Source organism: Garra rufa, chromosome 14 (genome assembly GCF_049309525.1).
Source record: "Garra rufa chromosome 14, GarRuf1.0, whole genome shotgun sequence".
NCBI classification, from domain to species: domain Eukaryota; kingdom Metazoa; phylum Chordata; class Actinopteri; order Cypriniformes; family Cyprinidae; genus Garra; species Garra rufa.
Genome location: NC_133374.1, coordinates 41851393 through 41865696, shown reverse-complemented (window position 1 = coordinate 41865696; position 14304 = coordinate 41851393).

Here is a 14304-nt window from a genome sequence, read left to right as displayed (position 1 = left end):
CCAGCCCCAGTCCCAAACCAGAGCCCAGCCAGACTTCCACCAGCGAAACAAAGCCAAAGCCAGAGCCCACCACAGACGCAGACCCAGAGCTCGCCATGACCAAGTGTGTGAGCCGGCAACAACGTCCATCCCAGTGGGAACTCTTGTGGAGTATAAGGACATGGAGGGGGACCCACCCCACCCACATGTACTAAATTCCTTATTCGTTTTGTAAGGGTAATCTTGTTATTGGTCGTGTGACTTAGTTGTGCGTGTACAGAGCGCTGACGGTAGTTCTGCTGGAGAGGTTCCAATTTACTTTCAGTTTTATTCTCTGCTATCTGCTATCTTTAATAAGTGGTAAATGTGTGTTCATGAATTTAAGTTATTTTATCTTTCTTTGTTACCACTGTATGTCTGGTCATTGTCATCAGTTGTCATCATGTTGTAGTTCAGTTCATATAGAATGTGAAGAAGCGATGCGTATGTAATTCACATGCGTAAGTTTAGCGCCATTTTATCGCATTAAAATTCTAATTAACACATAAAAATGTTACTGAGGTGAATATTCATGTTTACTATATACAGATGAATTCTGATATATCGTATTTGTTTATTTCAACCTAAACCACATTTTACTATCTCTGTTATCCTAATGACTGTGTAATGCTGGATAATATAATGCTTACATTTCCTTAGTTATTCAAAAAACAGCTACAGAAAACGAGCAAAGAACATTTGCATTATCAAAGAACATCATCACTGACTAGCCTAGTCTAGTGCGAGTTGCACTTTAAAACACTTGCGTTATAATCAGTTAATATATCTACAGTCGTGGCCAAAAGTTTTGAGAATGACACAAATATTAGTTTTCACAAAGTTTGCTGCTCAACTGCTTTTAGATCTTTGTTTCAGTTGTTTCTGTGATGTACTGAAATATAACTACAAGCACTTCATACGTTTCAAAGGCTTTTACGACAATTACATGACATTTATGCAAAGATTCAGTTTTTGCAGTGTTGGCCCTTCTTTTTCAGGACCTCTGCAATTTGACTGGGCATGCTCTCAATCAACTTCTGGGCCAAATCCTGACTGATAGCAACCCATTCTTTCATAATCACTTCTTGGAGTTTGTCAGAATTAGTGGGTTTTTGTTTGTACCCGCTTCTTGAGGATTGATCACAAGTTTTAAGATCTGGGGAGTTTCCAGGCCATGGACCCAAAATGTCTACGTTTTGGTCCCCGAGCCACTTAGTTATCACTTTTGCCTTATGGCACGGTGCTCCATCGTGCTGGAAAATGCATTGTTCTTCACCAAACTGTTGTTGGATTGTTGGAAGAAGTTGCTGTTGGAGGGTGTTTTGGTACCATTCTTTATTCATGGCTGTGTTTTGGGGCAAAATTGTGAGTGAGCCAACTCCTTTGGATGAGAAGCAACCCCACACATGAATGGTCTCAGGATGCTTTACTGTTGGCATGACACAGGACTGATGGAATCGCTCACCTTTTCTTCTCCGGACAAGCCTTTTTCCAGATGCCCCAAACAATCGGAAAGAGGCTTCATCGGAGAATATGACTTTGCCCCAGTCCTCAGCAGTCCATTCGCCATACTTTTTGCAGAAGATCAATCTGTCCCTGATGTTTTGTTTTTTTGTTTTTTTGTTTTTTGAGAGAGAGAAGTGGCTTCTTTGCTGCCCTTCTTGACACCAGGCCATCTTCCAAAAGTCTTGGCCTCACTGTGCGTGCAGATGCGCTCACACCTGCCTGTTGCCATTCCTGAGCAAGCTCTGCACTGGTGGCACTCCGATCCCGCAGCTGAATCCTCTTTAGGAGACGTTCCTGGTGCTTGCTGGACTTTCTTGGACGCCCTGAAGCCTTCTTAACAATGCAGTGGAAAGTTTTTTTCAGGATTAAGTTAATTTTCATGGCAAAAAAGGACTATGCAATTCATCTGATCACTCTTCATAACATTATGGAGTATATACAAATTGCTATTATAAAAACTTAAGCAGCAACTTTTCCAATTTCCAATATTTATGAAATTCTCAAAACTTTTGGCCACGACTGTACACTGTATGATGAATAAATCTCTTACCCATTTTCACTGCACACGTCTATGGCGCGTTACGGATCCTAGCTCCCACCCATCCTCACTATCCCACCTTCACCTGATTATGTCTTTCTCTCAATCCCTAGTATATTATCTGTCTATCCATCACTTTACTCTCTGCCGGCTGCAACTTATGCCACTCAAGTCCAGCCTTAAGAGCTGTCACCTCTACTGTGACCAGTTATCCTGCTAGCCCTTTCACTCCAGCTTCACCTTGGACAGTCGTTGACCATCCACACCTCGGGACTCTACTCCTCTGGCTTTGCTTCATTACTTTGTCCCTCTGGCTCCACATTCATCTTATATCCCTGTCCCCACCTCGGTCACCGGTGCTTGCTGTTTCACCTCGGCCCTCCAGATCCTCAGGGTTACCTGAGCTCCGCGTCTGCTCTGCCCTGTCTGGGTCACCACCTATGTCGGCATTGTCGCAGGAGCTTACACCCCTGGGTCCTTTGTCTTGGCTGGGCTCTGGTGTTCCATGATTCCTGTCTTCCCTGTTGTGTCCAGTCACTGGTCGCCATCCCTTCGCCTGCTCCTGTCTTCCACACTAGACTTTGTCACAGACCGGCTCTAGAATCAAATCGCTGGGAGTGCTTCTTAAATTAGTGAGGGTGCTCTCTATAACCTTAATATATAAAAGTTTTAGTGCTGCCCATTGCTGTGGCACAAAGAGCACTCTGAGCATTTATAGGCATAACAACAAAACAAAAAAACTGTCACTCATCTTAATTCATCGCGATTACGCACCAATGAAAGGCGCTTGTTATTTTCGCAATTTTAAATTCATTTTTATTTTAATGTCATTTTCAGTTTTGATATTATTATTTTTTTTTTTCATTTTTATTAGTTTAATTTTTTTCTCTTAATTTTAGTTTAGTTTTTGTTTTGTGAACACATTTCTATTTAGTTTTTATATAGGCCTAGTTTTGTTTCAGTTTTAGTAGGCTATAAGTTATTTAAACCTCTAACAATGCTAAATTAAAGCATGCTGAAACTGAATTAATGATAAAGGTATGCAAATATGGTAAATAAATTTCCCTCTCAACCTCAGATGCATCAATGGTCCCTTATTCCTGATTATACCTTTCGCAGTGCACTACGGCAGTTGCACCCGGATAAAAACAAAATGATTAAAAAAATGATTATTTATTTTTATTTTATTTCAGTTAGGTTTTCTAACTGTTGTTAATTTTTTTATTTATTTGGACATTTTATTTTTTTGACATTTCTTTCTTTCTTTCTTTTCTTTACCGTTTAAACATGTATACAATATTTCTTACATTTAAACTACTTTAACAAGAATTTTAGAAGTCCATCCATCCATTTTCATCCGCTTATCCGGGACCAGGTCATGGGGGCAGCAGTCTAAGCAGAGACACCCAGACTTCCCTCTCCCCAGACACTTCCTCCAGCTCTTCCGGCAGAACACCGAGGCGTTCCCAGGCCAGCCGAGAGACATAGTCCCTCCAGCGTGTCCTGGGTCTTCCCCGGGGCCTCCTCCCGGTGGGACATGCCCGGAACACCTCCCCAGGGAGGCGTCCAGGAGGCATCCGGAACAGATGCCCGAGCCACCTCAACTGGCCTCTCTCTATGTGAAGGAGCAGCCGGTCTACTCCGAGCTCCTCCCGAGTGACCGAGCTCCTCACCCTATCTCTAAGGGAGCACCCAGCCACCCTACGGAGGAAACTCATTTCAGCCGCCTGTATCCGGGATCTTATCCTTTCGGTCATGACCCAAAGCTCATGACCATAGGTGAGAGTAGGAACGTAGATCGACCGGTAAATCGAGAGCTTCGCCTTACAGCTCAGCTCTTTCTTCACCACGACAGACCGGTACATCGACCGCATAACTGCAGAAGCTGCACCGATCCGTCTGTCAATCTCCCGCTCCATCCTTCCCTCACTCGTGAACAAGACCCCCAGATACTTAAACTCCTCCACCTGGGGCAGGAACTCCCCACCAACCTGAAGAGGACAAGCCACCCTTTTCCGACTGAGAACCATGGCCTCAGACTTAGAGGAGACCCCCTCCAGCCCCTGGCTGCGCCTAGAAATCCTGTCCATAAAAATAATGAACAGGACCGGAGACAAAGGGCAGCCCTGCCGGAGTCCAACACGCACCAGGAACAGGTCCGACTTACTGCCAGCAATTCGAACCAGACTCCTGCTCCGGTCATACAGGGACCGGACAGCCCTTAGCAAAGGACCCCGGACCCCATACTCCCAGAGCACCCCCCACAGGACACCGCGGGGGACACGGTCGAATGCCTTCTCCAGATCCACAAAACACATGTGGACTGGTTGAGCAAACTCCCATGAACCCTCCAGCACCCTGAAGAGGGTATAGAGCTGGTCCATTGTTCCGCGACCAGGATGAAAACCGCATTGTTCCTCTTGGATCCGAGGTTCCACTATCGGACCAATTCTCCTCTCCAGTACCCTGGCATAGACCTTCCCGGGGAGGCTGAGGAGTGTGATCCCCCTATAGTTGGAACACACTCTCCAGTCCCCCTTCTTAAAAAGAGGGACCACCACCCCAGTCTGCCAGTCCAGAGGCACTGTCCCCAGCCTCCACGCGATGTCACAAAGGCGTGTCAACCAAGACAGCCCTACAACATCCAGAGACTTAAGGTACTCAGGGCGGATCTCATCCACCCCCAGGGCCTTGCCACCAGGCAGCTTTTCAACTACCTCAGCAACTTCAGCCCGGGAAATGGTCGAGTCCGCCTCTGAACCCCCGGCCTCTACTTCCTCAATGGAAGACGTGTTGGCGGGATTGAGGAGATCCTGGAAGTATTCCTTCCACCGCCCGACAATATCCACAGTTGAAGTCAGCAGATTCCCATCCCAACTGCTGGCAGGGCACTGCTTCCCCCTCCTGAGAATCTCTTCGAGACCGACCGATAGTCCTTCTCCATGGCCTCACCGAACTCCTCCCAGACACGAGTTTTTGCCTCCACAACCACCCGGGGGCTGCCTTCCGCTTGGCCCTCCGGTACCCCTCAGCTGCTTCAGGAGTCCCACGAGCCAACCAGGCTCGATAGGACTCCTTCTTCAGCCTGACGGCATCCCCTACTTCCGATGTCCACCACCGGGTTCGGGGGTTGCTTCCACGAGAGGCACCAGAGACCCTACGGCCACAGCTCCGAACAGCCGCGTTGACAATGGTGGTGGAAAACATAGTCCATTCAGACTCAATGTCGCCAACCTCCCTCGGAATCCGGTTAAAGCTCTGCCGGAGATGGGAGTTGAAGACCTCTCTGACAGGGGGCTCTGCCAAGCTTTCCCAACAGACCCTCACAATACGTTTGGGCCTGCCGAGTCTGTCCAGCTTCCTCCCCTGCCAACGGATCCAACTCACCACCAGGTGGTGATCAGTTGACAGCTCCGCCCCTCTCTTCACCCGAGTGTCCAAGACATGAGGCCGGAGGTCAGATGAAACAACCACAAATTCGATCATCGACCTCCGCCCCAGAGTGTCCTGGTACCACGTGTACTGATGGACACCCTTATGCTCGAACATGGTGTTCGTTATGGACAAACTGTGGCTAGCACAGAAGTCCAACAACAGAACACCACTCGGGTTCAGATCAGGGGGACCGTTCCTCCCAATCACGCCCCTCCAGGTATCACTTGAAGTCCCCCAGTAGAACAACGGAATCCCCGGTCGGAGAGCTTTCCAGCACCCCTCCCAGTGACTCCAAAAAGGCCGGGTACTCTACACTGCCATTCGGCCCGTAGGCACAAACGACTGTGAGAGACCTATGCCCAACCCGAAGGCGCAGGGAAACGACCCTATCGTCCACCGGGGTAAACTCCAACACATGGCTGCAAAGCTGGGGGGCTATAAGCAAGCCCACACCAGCCTGCCTCCTCTCACCGCAGGCGACTCCAGAGTAGAGGCTGACATTTTTTCGGGAATCCCACGGGTCACGGGATTCCCGTGGGATTCCCGCGGGATGGGAGTCATCTTTGCTATTAATCACGGGATTGGGACGGTACAGGATAAAATATTAACGGGAGCAGACGGGAGCAGGAATCAACCAATAGGAAAGACGACAAAAAAAGAAAAAAGGAAATGTAGCAGAATAGTAGGCAGATTTTGGGACATACTACTTCGTCTTTCACTGTTTAAACTGCCCTGTTAGTTAACATCATCTACATTTCGTTTAAATTTGATTTCCTACCATATTAGAGAGAAATGAAGAGGCATTTTCTTTCGGGAGTCTTTCATGCCGAGAACTCTGCTTGTGTTTGCATAATGATGCATTTAAAAAGTTAATGACCAAACCTATCATTATAAAATTTCATAATGTTGCTGCACATGAAATATAACACGGATAACATTAAATAAATATTTTTTATTAGGTTACACATTGATTATTTATCACTTAAACCCCTTTCTCTACTTGTCCGTTGGTCGCGCATATCCGCCATGTTTGTAGTTTTTTAACACTTTTTATGCGTGTTTGTAGTTCTAATCAAATTCTCGTTCACCTCACAATGTGTTGTGGGAAATATTAGCCATTAGAGTGCGCATTGATCTGCACTTCAAATTCTGAAGTTAAGTAGTATAGACCAGTGTTTCTCAACTCCAGTCCTCGGGGCCCACTGCTCTGCACATTTTGTATGTCTTCCTCATTTAAGGCACCTGATTTTGATCATCAGCTCATTAGAAGAAAGATTCATGAACTGAACTGAGTGTGTCAGACTCAGAAACATACAAAATGTGCAGAGCAGTGGGCCTCGAGGACTGGAGTTGAGAACCACTGGTATAGACCATCCAGGAAACTTTGGAATACTTTTTTAAAACATACTACGATTTGGGACATACTAATTCTATTTTCGAACACTATTTAGGACGGATGGTATGCAAATTGGGACGCAGCATATAAATGTTTATAAATGTAAACTATAAATGTATTGTTTACTCAACAAAAAATGAGTAAAATCCAGCTTTATATGTTGTTTGGGTTTATTAAACTATTGTAGACATGGTGTGTGAACTACAGTTTTTTTTTATTTGCTGTCTCCAGAAAATCTAGAAACAGGGGCTCAGCAGCTGGTCTAAAACAGGATGGGAAGCAGGTAAAATCATATGTATTACCTAAACACTAAATGAAGAAAAAAAATATGGGAGCGGGAGTCATTTTAAACGGGAGTGGGATGGGAGTGGGAGTCATTTTACCGGGAGCGGGATGGGATGGGATTATTTTTTAAACTTTGGTCTGGGAGTGGGACGGGACAAGATTTCTTTATATGGGAGTGGGACGGGACAGGAGTGAAAATCCACTCCCGTGTCTTCCTCTACTCCAGAGTAGTGAAGAGTCCATCCCCTTTCGAGGAGTTGGGTTCCAGAGCCCGAGATGTGCGTGGAGGCGAGCCCGACTATCTGTAGTCGGTACCTCTCAACCTCCCGCACCAGCTCAGGCTCCTTCCCCCCTAGTGAGGTAACATTCCATGTTAATTTTAGAAGTAAAAATTAAATATATAATCATAATGAAAATGCCATTACAGCTATAAATACCTTAGACTCGCCCTCAGTGAGCTGTGAACAGACTGACCACCATCGTTTCGACACCGGAGCAGGGACGTAGACAAGAATGGCTCTTGAATGACTGAGGTGTTTTTTTGTTGGGTGTAATAATGATCATTGCAGTAGTTATTTACCCCTGACATCTGAGCCACTAATGCAGAGGATTAATTTTACTTTCATTTTTGAAGAGAATATGCACTCTCCGATCTATCTAAATGCATTTATGTTTGTGCGGATCATTTTGTAATCCAGCTTCACCTACAGAAGAAGTGAGTATAAGGGTTTTTTTATGAATCTAGGAATAAGGAATCTCTAAGAGAGCTGATGCCAAAATTTTAAAAATGAAGGAAGGAGAGGGAGTAGTAAATGACGTCCCGGGTCGCTAAAGACCTGAGGTATGCATTTAAAGGTTAACACAATCTGTATTGTAAAACGCGCTATATATCTAAAGGTGACTTGACTTTTACTATGGCAGTTACATTTAGGTTTCAAAATTCATAAAAGTTGTGTTCATTTGTGAAGGTTATCATGATACACAAAACTCGTATGATTTATTCATAAACACATTATTTTCTGCACTAATCTAAAGGCCAATGGAAAAATTATTTTGGGTTTTTGCTGAAGGAACTAGGCTGATGCCAACTTATTGGTTGGCCTACAAAATAGGTCACCACTGCAGTGTCCTTTTATATAAATATAAACTATTTCTGATACACCTACTTAAAATATAAGTCAAATAAAATGTGGTTGTCACTTTATGCGTCAGTGAGATGGTCTCTTCCTCTCTAAGTAGGCCTGTTTTTTGGGGGGGGGGTTTTGGCCAGAATAAGCTTCAATGTGGACCTGACATAATGCCACTGGTCAGAAGTCTGTCTGCACCAGATTGGCCATTGTGTGACATATATTTTCGAGTCACTGCTTGACAAGCATCCCCTTCAAGACCACTAAAATCCTCCAAGGGCTTTTATTGGAATTCTGCAAATTAGAGCAGCGCTCCGGGATTCAGTTAAAATTGTATCTGAAAGTGCTTGGCTTGTTTCTTCCAATCTCCGTCCCCAGACAGATAAAATAACCGGCTCTCTGCAGAAGAACGGAGAAGAGACATTTGCTTCTTTTGGTGCTCTCATTGTAATTATCACTGAAATGGAATTCTGCTGTTTTCCGAGATACCCAGTTGCAGTTGAAAGCTGAAGAGGCATCCGCATATAATAGAATTTCATCTTTCAGGCTATTGATGAAGATTAATAATCACAGTAGGATGACACCACATTGCTAGGAGACCCCTCATAATTCTTCATTAGGGGCTGATTTAATGGGAAAGGTATTTTGAAAGGCGATATAAGGTATTTTGATATTTATATATATAAACAGACACCTCTCGAGGGCGATCTTTTTTTAATTACAATCATTTAATTAAACTCATTAAAATAATTTCCTATGTATGGATAAAGTCAGACTTAACAAAAACTGAAATGTATACAATTATGCTTATTGTCAGATATTCCAACCTTTTTCAGAGTAAATCAGTTTATTCAAGAAGAGAACAGGTGCACGAGAGAAATTACTAATTTCTTCACTAATAACGAATGTTAATGGCATTCTAATGGCATTTCTATCATAATTTGGAACCAGTCCTAAAGGATTCTAATGGAATCAACTGAGAATCCCACAAGAATCGGTTCCTATTTGTCAGAATTTCAGTTTATCCAATAGGATCTTAATTGATGCTTAGAGGAAGGAATTTCCATTAGCAATCCTGTACGATCCTTTAGGCTTTTATGACTTGAAGGGAGTTCATGTCCTCATGTGGGTTTTATCATATGAATTCCAGAGGAGCAGGTGGATATACCTCTTTTTAATAATTGCTTCCTGGGAGTTTCTGATTTTATGAGAAGCAATTATCTCCTTTACGTCTTGAGAGGCAGCAGGGTGTTGAGGCCTAAAGATAAATGCTAGCTTTTCAAGTGCTTCCTCAACCTTCAAACGCCCCCTTATTCCACTTTGTTCACTCTTAACAGCTTTCACAGACAGACGTTGTGAGATATATCTTTAATCTTGTGTCTGGATGTTTCTTCAACTATGGACACTTTGGCCATGTGAAAGTAAATTTTCTTAAAACACATTTTTCATACTTGTACTATTTCAATTTGAACAGTGAAATAGTACAATGTTATAACAATTTTTTTTTGTATTGAAATGTGGGGAACATAAACGCATTTTATTAGAATTTTATATTATAATTGATTCACTTTTGCCCCACAACCATCAATCAAATTAGGTTTTTTGGCCCTTCACAGTAAAAATTTGGGACTCCTCTGGTTTAAATGATTGAAGTTTTAAACATGTAATAATTCATATTTTTATGGATTTTTTAAGTAGTTACAGACTGAAAGTCTGGCTTTGATGCCAAAATTAGAAAACTGCTAAATCTAATACAAATTTATAAAAGATATAGACTGTGCTGTGCAAGTGTTGCCAAGTCCACCATTTTATATCAGAATTTGACTACTTTTCCATTGTTGCCATGGGTTGTTTTTCAACTCTGTGGATTTAAGTGACCCTACTAACACTATATTTACCCGCTGGAATGCAACTGGACTAGTTTTGAGAAGCAATTGGGCGGATTTTATTGTGAAAACCTGGCAACCCTTTTTTTTCTTTTTTTTCGCATACAGGTCAGTAAAAAATGTGAACATCTATACAAAAAAATCATCGCAAAAATCAGAACTGAGCACTATAAAAAGTCATGTTGTACCCGTGTTTTATTTTTGTACTTTATTAATCGTTGTAAATCATTTAGTATCATTTATTGGTTATTTATTGTTGCCACGGGTTGTTTTTCAACTCTGTGGATTCAAGTGACCCTACTAACGCTATATTTACCCCCTGGAATGCAATTGGACTAGTTTTGAGAAGCATTTGGGCGGATTTTATTGTGAAAACCTGGCAATTCTTTTTTTTTTTTTTTTTTTTTGCGCATACAGGTCAGTAAAAATGTGAACAGCTATACAAAAAAATCATAGCAATAATCAGAACTGAGCACTATAAAAAGTCATATTGTACCCATGTTTTATTTTTGTACATTATTAATCCTTGGCAATCATTTGGTATCATTTATTGGTTATTTATTGTTGCCATGGGTTGTTTTTCAACCCTGTGGATTCAAGCGACCCTACTAACGCTATATTTACCCCCTGGAATGCAATTGGACTAGTTTTGGACTAGTTTTGAGAAGCAATTGGGCGGAATTTATTGTGAAAACCTGGCAATTCTTTTTTTTTTTTTTCTTTTTTTTTTGCGCATACGGGTCAGTAAAAATGTGAACAGCTATAAAAAAAAAATCATCGCAAAAATCAGAACTGAGCACTATAAAAAGTCATATTGTACCCGTGTTTTATTTTTGTACATTATTAATCCTTGGCAATCATTTGGTATCATTTGTTGGTTATTTATTGTTGCCACATGTTGTTTTTTCAACTCTGTGGATTTAAGCGACCCTACTAATGCTATATTTACCCCCTAGAATGCAATTGGACTAGTTTTGAGAAGCAATTGGGCGGATTTTATTGTATAAACCTGGCAACCCTTTTTTTTCCTTTTTTTTTTTCGCAAACCTTGTCAGTAAAAAATGTGAACAGCTATACAAAAAAATCATTGCAATAATCAGAACTGAGCACTATAAAAAGTCATATTGTACCCGTGTTTCATTTTTGTACATTATTAATCCTTGGCAATCATTTGGTATCATTTATTGGTTATCTGTCACGTATTGGTCGTCTTGTCATCATTAACTCTTGCACTACACATCATGGACTTCATTCCCCACAAGCCACTGCACTAATCACTGCATTCACCTGCTCCTTGTTTCTCACTGCACTGATTACCGCTCACAGCTGCACCTCATCACACTGACTGCATTTAAGCTTCTCACACACACAGCCACCTTGCGAAGTCTTATTGTTCCATCTGGTCATTATTTCCGAGCGTTTCTTTCCGTGTTTGTTTTCTCTGTGTTTGATTCCTGGACTCCTCCCCGTGTTTTGATTCTCGCTGCCAGCCCCGACCTTCTGCCTGTGTTTGACCACGATTTCTGCCTGCCCCTTTGTGTTTGTTTTGTATCAATAAAATGCTGCAAATGGATCCGCACGTCTCTGACTAAAATGAAAATAACTATTGGCTTATCAGTATCAGCCAGAATTTTAATACTGGCCCCTAATCAAAACTATTATTTGGCAGGCAGAAATTATAATTAATGAGTTGTATAAAACATATAAAATATATCATAAATTGTCCTGAAAGCACAGATCAGCCTTTTTTATTAGACAGTTGACTCTTGACTTGATGTATTCAAGTATGTATTCAAAAAGTAGTTTTTTTGTTTGTTTTGTTTTTTGGAAAATTCGGTCATACTTTATTTTAAGGTTCAGTTCTCGCCATTAACAAACCATTAACTATAGCTTTTACCTCAATAAACTCCTAATTTGCTGCTTATTAATCATTAGTAAGGTAGTTGTTAAGTTCAGGTGTTAGGTAAGCATGCTAATAAGTAACTAGTTTATAGTGAGAATTGTTCCCTATACTAAAGTGTTACTAAAAATTCAAAATTTTCTTAATTAATTATGCCTTTGTTCTTTGTTTTGTGTCAATTTCCTCATGACAGCAAGCCCAGGTCTTCCCTATGTGTAAAAGCAATGGTAAGAAACTGATGTGAAACCTTTAAATCTGCATACAGTTTAAAGCAATAACCCGCTGCACAATAAGTCAAAGAGATCTAAATTTAGCCTCAGCAGGATCAATGCGGGAGCCTGAGGAAGCAGATCTGGCGCTCATCTCTGTGGACGGACATTCGGCATCTCTCAGCACTAACTGCTTTTGTTTCATGTCAGTGTTGAGGAGAAAAGGTTAGGTTACAGTAGATGGTGAGCTGCAGCTATTTTAGCGTGTGGGTTATTAAATGTTAAAAGTAAATGCACTGGTTGCTTAATTAGCACTAATGCACAGCTAGCCACATACAGGCCTCTGAGTCTGAACTGAGCTCAGTTCACAAACTATTCCCAGTGCAACAGAGAGAGGAAATCACCAACGCTGTTGACACTGACAGATTGCCACAGTAGTCAGGAGACATGCTGCCTTGTCTTGCTGGGTAATTATGCCTTCTCTCATTTAGTTTCCCTCTAGCAAGACCAAATGTGTTTGGGAGAGAAGCATATCAAGCAACATCAGTCACGACTGTCAGCGCTAAGGGATGGTTTCATCATATGATGCTAGCTGTGGTTATATCATCGCTTCAGGGATCATTGATTTCAACATTTTTCATGTTAATCATTCATCCTGTGGTCATATATGGTGTTTGTGATGCACATTTATCAATAATTTAAAATATTTTGATAAACTCGGGGGAATCATTTTGTGCCTTTTGTCAGGCTGGAAGTTTTATCCACTTCAATTCCGTATGCGATGATTGGTGCAAGTATAAGAAGCAGTTCTAATCGACCTAAATTATATGCTCAGTAATTAGTAATAAATTGCAATTTATGGCATTTAGCCCTGAAATAAAAACTTGTATTTATTAATTTACTTACTTTTTTTAAGGCAACTAATATATGTAACAATGTAACAATGTAATTAAAATCACCATCACAAACATTCAGCATTTCTTAGTACTGAACACTATTATTAAATACTACTGTTATTTATATAAATTATTTTTCATTAAATAATAATATTTAATAAACAACAACAACAGCTATCATAAAAGTTGCTAGGTAATTTCATCAAAAGTACAAAGGCAGCGCTCTGATATACAGCTTTGGATTTACATAAACATGATGAGATTTTGCCAAAACGATTTGTTCTGGAACAAATAATAGATTAATGAGACCAAAGACTGCCCATTAGATTTCAATTCCAGAAGACCTGGCCGAGGTGGGGTGCTCTCGGCGGGTTCAGGACCGCTGAACGGCTGCTGACACCCTGGAGCTCACATGTCCGAAAATGTTGTATGCACATTTTCAAATAGACGCTATCTTTATTAACAAACTGCATATTTGAACTACGAACAAGTACATTCTTGCCTGAAAACCTCTTAAAAATAGATTCCGTGACATATAAACAGCAATATTTTTAAAATTATAGTGTATTTGGACATCCACCATGACACTCTGTCAGAAATACCACAACAGTACGGAAACGGTGAAATGGCTGTTGGAGTTCTGTTGGACTCTAATATCGCACTCTCCCAGACCAGAAAGAACTGTTGATTAAACTGTAATAATCAGTGTTGGAAGTAACGCATTACAAGTAACACAAGTTGCGTAATCAGATTACTTTTTTGAAGTAACTAGTAACTTAACATATTACTTTTGAATGATTTACTTTTTCAAATGAGTAAGTTACTTTGTTTATTCACTAGAAGTGAGAAGCAGAGAAACTTCAGCCTAAGGCTTTTGGTTTAAAAGGGCTTTTAAAATTGCCAAAAAATATATAGATGTATATACAGTGAGGTCAATAAGTATTTGATCATCCTGTGATTTTGCAAGTTCTCTTACTTAGACATCATGGCGGGGTCTACAATTATCAGCATAGGTGCATTTCCACTGTGAGAGACAGAATCTAAAAATAAAAATCCGAAAATCACATTGTATGATTTTTTTAACAATTTATTTGTGAATTACTGTGTC